General features: G+C 40.8%; 1 protein-coding gene across 2 annotated transcripts in view; it reads right to left on the bottom strand.

Annotated features, from left to right (window-relative positions):
- The window catches only part of fam222ba (family with sequence similarity 222 member Ba), a 54,476-nt gene extending 48,912 nt beyond the window's left edge, over window positions 1-5,564 (bottom strand). The window contains exon 1 of one of the 2 annotated variants that reach the window (XM_015047639.1): window positions 5,481-5,564. The gene's annotated coding sequence lies outside the window, so the exon portion shown is untranslated. Of the gene's footprint in view, window positions 1-4,325; window positions 4,652-5,480 lie in introns of those variants that run through there. The other variant, XM_015047640.1, reaches the window with a different exon arrangement.
- Window positions 5,565-9,111: the final 3,547 nt, after the last annotated feature.

The following is a 9,111-nucleotide window of genomic DNA, read 5'->3' as shown; positions in this document are numbered from 1 at the left end:
TTCCCCCCCCTCTCCCCTTTTTTTAAAAAGGGGAAAAACCAAAAAAAAAAAAAAAAAAAAAAAAAAAAAACGCTACTCTAAAATGACTAGGTGAGGAAAGTGAAAACCTGCTATGCACATCAAGCACACAGGCACCTGTGAGATTTAGCATGCATGGGTTCCTGCTGGAATATGAGAGAATCAAACGCATTTCATCTGGGAGGGCACGCGGTTACACATTTCCAATTCAAGTACCGTCACTAAAACCCTACGCCAAATCACTGGCTTTGAATAAACTCAAAACGAGCGCCAGCCAAGTGGCTCATTTCAGCTCGGAACATCATCACATCAAAAAAAAAAAAAAAAAAAAAAAAAAAAAGTACGCCGGTTAGTCGAACGATTTCACAGTCAACAATCAGAGTCCAAACTGTTACTAATCAATGTATTTTAATGAGCCCCCTGTGATTTCCAACAACAGCTGAAACATGAAAAGCTGCTCAAGTTCTCTGGTTCACTCTTTGTACCTTGTGATCTGTTATTCATGGACTGCTCTGTAGTCTCTGAGAAATAAAGCAGAGCTTTGATGTTATCCTCTTATGACTGCTGTCCGACACAGCCCTAACGCTGGGGTTCTTGTTGGGCTGCCATGAGGCGAGAAAAACCTTTTTGCAACACAAAACAGCCAAGCATCAACACAATCCACTGGAATTATTTTTTTATTTTAGCTTCGAAAGCCAAGCAACATTCACGCCTGCCTCCAAAGAATAGGCTTTATAACACAGTACCTACACATCTGCAACTGTTTTGGTATTTTAAATCAGATTTTGTGTGATAGACCAACAAAACATGTCTCATAATTTCAAAGTGAAAGGGAAATTATGTGGTTCTAAATAGTTTTTACAATGTTTAACAAGTGTGCCGTCCTTTTTTTATCCAAGATTCTGATGCAACATTTGGTAAAACCTCTTGAAATTAAAGCTTAGGGAAGAAAGGCTCTACAATTTTTCCACCTCTACATCCGGTTTTCTTTCTTAGTCATATACAAGATGGAGATTACCTGAAAACATTAGTTTCACTTCTATTACAGACTCTAGAGTGACCTTTCACTGTGTGCACCCATTGACCAGATTCCCTGTTCCTGCAAAAGAAAAGCATCCCCGCGGCATAATGGAGCCAACACCGTGGTTACAGGCAGTTATCCGTCACATGTAGCATTTCGCTGGCTGGCTAAAAAAAGACCAGTATTCGTTTCTTCTGACCAGAACACGCGTTTGCTGTGTCTAGAGTTACTCTGGGCGACCGTGCCATCCCGTTTTCATTTCTAGATGATTATGCACTGCTTGATGAGATATTTGAAGCTTGGCAGCTTGTTTTCCAACCTGCTTTAAACTTCACAACTTTCTCCCTGAGAACGAGGTATTCGCAGAACATCCTGACACTTGGGTGGATTTTATTTACCGATCAGGTGACTTCTAAAGCACCTCTGGATTTTATATGGGGGCGTTAGAAAATAGGGGACCGAGTACAAATGCATCTCAACTTCATAGCTGCACATTACTCTATGTTGGTCTATAACGGGAGTCTGCAACCTGTGGCTCAAACAGCTGAAAATAAAGATACAACAACAAATGCAGGTTTTCACAATTTTAATGGAATAATTGCATTGAAGTTCAGAATGACACCAAATAATAATATGTTTGTTTTTGATGACAATGTATCCATTATCTTTTTCCAGAAGTTTTACCTTTTTCTTCACTTTAAAACCTACAAACAGTAATAAAATGGTGACACTATATTAACAACCATAAGAATTTATTTAAAAAATGTTCCTCTCCTAAAAATGTCATGCAACATTTCCAGCTCTAGACAGTCTTTATTTTCCTGAACTGAGGCCCAAACTGTCTCTTTGGCTTGGTCTAAAACATCGACTCTCAATAAAATCTAATAAAATTTGTGGTTTCTATCCTATGAAATTGGAAAAAATGTTTATGAATGCTTGTAATAAATGGCGGTGTAGCTAGGTAGGTGTGCATTACATTCATAGTGTACTCTGTTCCCTTACCTACCTTTGTTTTTTCTGCAACACTTTAACATCCCCCTTAAGCAAACTGAGAAGGATCAGCAGTCACAATGCCACGCCAAAGTTTATTGAGAAAACCACCCTCCTAAACCACAGTGTAAATCAATATGCTCAAATATACTTGCCAGTATCTTCCTAGGGGAAAAAAAAAAAACCCAAAAAAAAAAAAAAAAAAAAAAACAAGACGAGCTTGCTTTTCTGTCGGCTTGCCCTCAGCAGAGACTCTGGATTTGCAGTGACAGGTCAAAGAGTCAGCACATGACTCACGGACAGAGGAGGAGAGGCACTCTGAAAAAGCCACGCAGAGATCTAATTAACACATGCATTCAAGTGGTATTTCCATTTGGTGGAACGCAGTAATTTTCTGCATTGCTGGCCAGCGTGACACGAACAAACGAACCAGGTGCTCCGACACTCGGACTGATTGCCTGGCTTTATGACTAAGGGCAAACATGAACGTCATTTTCAGACTCAGAGCGTCGCGAGCACATGGGGGGGAAGTCGCACCTGCGGCACCAGAACCACCGCGCTCCTAACCGCCGTTGACCTCCGAGTCGCAACGCATCTCTGGCATCTTCGGGCGGAGAGTTGTGCGCAATTTGTCAGGCTGTCGTCATTAGAGATGAGCCGCGCTTTACAGATGAGAAGAGGCCTTACAGTAATTTGCTGCTAAGACCTAATTAATCTTCATTGTGCTGGGAAACATAGCACTCAAACGTAAAGACGGTTTCCTTCTACACTGATAATTGCAGGGAGTCGAGGGACCCGAGTTTCCCCAACAACAAGGTCTGAAATTTAATTATCTGCTCTTTGGAAAATGTAGGGGGAGAAAGCTACATTGCAAAACTGCACTTTGGGGCAAGTAATGTCAGGCTCTTGTTTGAGCAAGCACAGGATATCACTGAGCCCATCCTCCATGCTGCCATAAATTAAACAGTCTCACCTTTGTGTTTGGGGGGGAATTGCTTTGTCACATGACCACAGATTGGCTTTCTGTCGTTTCTGTATCAAACTGCAGGTTCTGAGGCAAGTTAAGCAAAACTCCAAAGAGTTGCAATATTTAAAGTAGTTGACTTCAGAGCTGGGGTTCCATTACAAGTGTGCAAAACTTTCAGTATTTTGCCATTGTCGATAAAATAAAAATAATTTCACAATTGTGGCGTTTCCATTAAATAAGAAATGCAATTTTTAAAAAGAAATCACACGTGAATACGTTTTGTTGTGTGGCAAGTCATTAAAAAACATGCAGCACCATCGAATTCCTACCACTTCCTGTCGTCGTCTTTTACACCAGTAGAAACATCCAGTTCAAGACGTCCTGATGCATAAACCAAGGCAGATTTGTAAAATATTGCCTTATTGATTGGTTTTAATTTGGGCTAGAAACTGAAGCTGACAGAAAGTAATGAGAAGATACAGGATTGGTTTTGTAGACAGTTCAATTATCTCATATGCTGAACTGCCTGAAGTACAACATTCTAAAACCATTGGACCCATTGTTGGTATTGAAAATGAATCAACACAGTACAAACTGAACACGATGCGTTTGATACAAATTTTATCTTTTGTTGATGCTAGGCTACATCTAAGTGTTAAAATTGACTTTAATGACCATTTCAGCAAAACAAAAATAGACTGAAGACAGGAATAGAGGTCATGACTTACAGTTACAAAATTCCAGTGGATAGTACTGCATTTAAATATATTTAATTTTTTTTTTATTATTAAAAAGTTAAACCTTCATGTTTAGAGCATTTACAGAAAGAGATTTAAACTTAGAGGAGTGGCAAAAGCAAATGAGGTGGATTAGCAGGACATTTTACTGAGGAATATCGTCTCTTCTGCCCAGATATTGAGCCGTCAGTATGTCATGACTCAGGAGTCTTCAGATTCAATTGTTTAAAAAAAAAAAAAATCATAAAGGGTGAGGAAAGATGCCTCAAAACATGAATGTGAAAATGTTGCAAAATTTCTTCATTTTTCCATTATAGTTTAAAATGCCTCTCTATCATTTTTTTTCTCTTATTATATGAAAGCACAATTATTGGATAACAGAAAAAAAGTCGGAAATCAGTATTGGCCCAGAAAAGTCTGATCGGTGCATTTCTACTTTTATTGCGCCGCACACTGGTCAACACAAACACGATCCTTCTCCCGCATTTTGTCATTATGGATCCGCTTCCCCAACAAATAATAACAGTCCTGAATAGAACAGCTGGTATCCTCCGATCATTTCCTACCCAACATTAATCCAGCTTCATCTTACCCTGAGCCGAGGGTAAGACTTTCCCGGTCCCATCAGTCGCTGTGGAGTTGCTCTATACTGCGGTATGCCTCAATAAAATCCGTGACATTACAGAGCGATCACATCAACGGAGCCAGCGGACCCAGAGCAGCCAAAGACAACACGGACAGGCTGTGGCAACATTAACATTCCTCCGTCTAAAGACCAAGCTCACAGGAGGAGAGGAGGAGGAAGAGGAGGAGGGGGGACATCGATAGGATCCCATTAGTTAAGTGCGCCCTTAGGATACCCGAAATTTGATCAGAGATAGTCCTCCTCCTTCCAGACACGATCCATTAGAGCTCTCCTGCTCCGGAGCTGCTTCTCCTGTCCTCCTCCTCCTCCTCCTCGGTGGTCGAGGTTGTGCGGCAGGATCAGGATGAGCCCGGTGACGTCAACCTTTTGTTATCACCTTTAACACTTGCCTTTGCAGGTGCAAACACTTTCCTCTGTCGCTGCGCGTAAAGCTGCTATTTGCACAGCGCACACATCCCCGCGTCTGCCGCGAACAGGGCTGACACTCGCATCTGGATATTTGCTTCCACTTCCCGAAGATTTTAGGGAATATCACCAGCGAAACACACTTTAAATTTGAGCAATGTAATATTTTTAAAAACTCAACTTTATTTCAATGAAGCTTTTTTTTTTTTTAACACTTCGTCTAAAAAAAACATCCTGGGAGAAGTGGTATAAAACTGCCTGTATGTGTAGTGCAAATTACGTATGACAATCCTGTAGCAGGCGAATGAATAATCCCCTGCGGGTTGGTGTCACATCACAAAATACAACTAGCTAAAAAGCCCAGTTCGCTCAGTTAACACCAGCTTGCAATGATAAAATTAGGCTCCCCGTGTGCCTATAAACATGTATGCCAGTACTGAGAGCCAAAGCGTTGCTGTGGGGTTTCACAACAGATAAGCCGGGATAAAACGGGGTCAGCAGAAAGCTATAAACCTCCAGGTTGCCAGTCAGAGTGCCAGCTGACTGCCAGGGCTCCGGGCTAAGCTAGCCAGACAGTCTGAAACATACACAGTCCCATTGTTGCCTTCCCAGCCTCCCCTCATATTTCTGCCTCGGTTCAGGGGGACGTCACACGGCATCGAGCAGCAAACACGGGAAAAAGACGCAGGAACTTACCCTCCGTTCACCTCAGGGAAAAGCATCATTTTAGACCGTGGCCATGGTTTAAAACGGACAGATTTTCTGCCGTCGCCCTGCGCTGGCCGAATCACTGCTGCTGCTGCTGTCTGCGGCACCAACTTCCGGCGCATGCGCACTGGCAGGTGCGTTCCAAACAGAGCCGTGCGACAGAGAGCGTTAAAGGTACAGCCGACTTATCTGAGCTAAATGGCGAATTTAGCAGTTGGTTTTAAAAGATACGTGTCATTTTAAATATTTACTTTTCTAAAATAAAATAAATTCCCGAAAAATACCACCAATGGCTTCACTACTTCATATTTTATGACAATAGAGAGCAGGGATGTACAAATGGCTTAATTATCTTCTCTTTGTGTAGAGGCCTGCTATTGACCTAATTATTCTATTCAGGTGTGGTGCAGCAGAGGCACATCTAAAAGTTGCAGGGCAGTGGCCCTCCAGGGGGCTCCGTAACAGTTTGACACCTGTGCATGATTTTGCGATTCAAGAATGATGCAAATTTTACAGACTAGCACAGGCAGTTATTAGGTTGCAGCAAGCATTTTTGAAGAAAATTGCCTTTTTTAATAAGATGAAAGTACTTCAGATCTAACAGGAATTGCATATTAATTTTAATACAAAAATCAGAGCAATTTGCTTACATCATTAAAGCATTGTATGTTTTAATGATATAAAAGCTGTTGAGTTTTGAAAAAAAAATTAAGTTAGTTTCGGTGTATTTTAAAATCAGTTTTTGAGGCATATGAGAACTTTCATTTTATAATTTTAGCCCACAAGGCAAAACGTTTGGATTCCACAAATGTAGATTAAGCTTCAGCTATTTTACACAGAATAATGGGCAATAGAATGAGACATGCCCTGTGCAGTGAAAGGTTGTTGTAAAGTATGCCATGCTATTATATGCTACTTTGTGTTTGTCTATTCCATAAAATCCCAATAAAACACATTGTTCTCAGTACTTAAAATGTACCTAAATGTGGAAAAAGTCTAAAATACATGGTTACTTTTTATTCACAATGGGTGCTTCTAGGTTTTCTTTCCAGTTTATTTGAGCCTGAGGTCTGGCTCTACTGTTATGTAATTTACCTCTCATTCTTACCTCTATATTCTTACCTCTATATTAGGAAATATAGAAAGTACTCCTGTCTCTGTTGATCTGTGTAACAGGTGTGTTCTTAAACAATACTTAATTAGTTTTTATCTGTAAACTGCCAAGTTGCATCAATGTGAAAAGACGTTTAATATTACTACATTTAAGAAGTACTTACTGAATACAGCGGAAGCTATTTATTCATATTTTTATTAATAGGTTTTATCAATAAATTATTTGAAGACATTCATAATCTTTATATGGCCCCAAATAAAAATGAGTTTGACATCCCTCACCTAAAATCTAATCTCAATATGAACTATATTTTACCATGATTAGGCACAAGGCTGAGCAGAAAATGAGGGCAAATGCTGCCAAAGTCCAAGAAAAAAATGTTTCAATATAACAAAAATAAAGCCTGGCTCCTGGTAATCAACTAATTACAAATTAGTAGAAGTTTTGAAAACACTCAGAGCTGCAGCCGAAGCATATGCAATCTGAGAAGAATTGTGAACTATTGTTAATGTTAAATCGATCTTTATTTAGAACGTAAAAGAAGCGGCAGATGCATTGCTTGCAATCATGTAAAGGAATAACCATGTCTCTGTAATTTACTTAGCAGCTGTCAACTTCTACGACATTTTATTTTTTAATACCACAAACTCACTGATGAAATTACTGTCATGCACTGTTTTCTTATGAGCCAACCAAACACGTATTTAGTGCACAAAATGTGGTTTCTCAGTCACATTTGAAGAGACGGTGGTAAATAAGCCCTTAAATCAAACTTTGCTTTAGGCTTTAAACAACCTTTGCCTGGCTCTGTATATTTTCCAAAAATAAATCACGAAAACAAATTAATAAATCCTCAAAGCCTATTTTTTTTTTTTATGTTTAATGGACACCTTCTTGTTTGCACATGCAGTGTTTATCTGGCTCACCTCAGTGATCCTCGTGTGCTGTACTATATTAGGAATCTTGCTGGGAAAGATAAAGCCAAGAGAGAGCACTCCTGGTCAATAGTGTCACATGCTTTGTGATTTGATGAAATGTTCTATTTGTGCAGTCTGGTGTGTATGGCCCCCTAATCAAAGACTTATATTTCTGTGACAACTAAAATAAATTACTCCATTACAATCGCCCACCTGCCCCTCTCCACAGTATTGATACCCTTTTATTACCAGACGGAGGCAGACGGACAACACCGACGATTGGGCCGAGTTAGCGAGAACGCTCCAAAACGTGTGTTAGGCGGCCGCGTAATGTCATGTCAAGGTGGAGTCGCCACAAAAAGTAATCACACGTGATTGTCCTGGAGAAAATTACACACGTTCAGAGCCACAAACACGCCTGATGTGGCGCATTGTGAGAGATAACCGCACGGCCCCCGTCTCCCAGAACAGGCCCGGCTTATTACAATACTTCAGCCAATTTAGGCCTGCAAGCTTCACTTCCCCCATCAGCGGCGGCAGAAAGAGGGAAGAATTTGGTTTGAAAGCCCAATCACATGCAGCGCTCCAAGTTCAGCAGGTGGGGAAGTAGCAGCAAGCGGGGCCCCATCAGGCAATAATACAAAGTTAATGATGCAGAATGGTGTCTTTCTCCATGGCGAAGAAGACGTCAATACAGGATGTTTAAGAACGTTGTTCCTAATTACGCTTTTTAAATTCAACACTGACGTGATTGATGATTTCAAAGGGCGGCAGTATTGATCCACTTCACAGACAAGTCTCATCGATTGCAAGTCTAGAATGAATAAAAGTTTTTTTTTTCTTTCCTCTTACACCTCCCCAACCCTTTTATTTCCCCCACTGAGAAAGAGATTGTACAATCAGAGCATCAGTGTGACCTATATGGGTAGTTTGGAGCCAAATCACATCTTTTACAAAGGAAGCCCTGAGCAAGGGCGTATGGGACGGTGATTGCTGGATGGAGGGACCCTGGGGGTCTTTTAAGGCGTCGCACGCAATGCAACAGTTAAACCCTGTGCCTTTCTCAGTCTTTACATATGTGACCTGTGGCACGATCGCTACTAACTATAGGCGAGCGGCAGAAGAGCTTTAAATTCTCATTTTTACCAACCCTTTACACTGATCAGTTTGGAAGAATTAACAGAGGCATTGCTTGCAAATTAAAAACATTTTATTTTATTCACAAGAATAAAGAAGTCTAATACAGTGAACTAACTTTAAGCTACTGCAAGCACACGCCTTACAATCCTGCCAACAACGCCACACTTTGAGGCAGTGGCTTATAAATCTAGTTGGGTCTACTCATACGAAGATGCATCTATATATTCATTAATCAGTGGGATTCTTTACAAATAGTCCGTCTTCGCTGGGGGTCTCAGCATGATTAAGTTAAGGAGTGGCTGTTTCACAGAAAGCCAGCCGCCTGTGCTGCATCATGCCTCTCGCTGCAATCAGCAGTGATGGAGTGACGGATGCTCTGACAGATTGTTTTTCTTCTCCCCCTCCTCTCTTTTCCCCTCAACACACACCTCCGCTCCCCTGGTGACAT

The sequence above is a fragment of the Poecilia latipinna genome, unplaced genomic scaffold (genome assembly GCF_001443285.1).
Source record: "Poecilia latipinna isolate Pla-1442-1.1 unplaced genomic scaffold, P_latipinna-1.0 Scaffold837, whole genome shotgun sequence".
NCBI classification, from domain to species: domain Eukaryota; kingdom Metazoa; phylum Chordata; class Actinopteri; order Cyprinodontiformes; family Poeciliidae; genus Poecilia; species Poecilia latipinna.
This window is presented reverse-complemented; position numbering and strand designations above follow the sequence as displayed.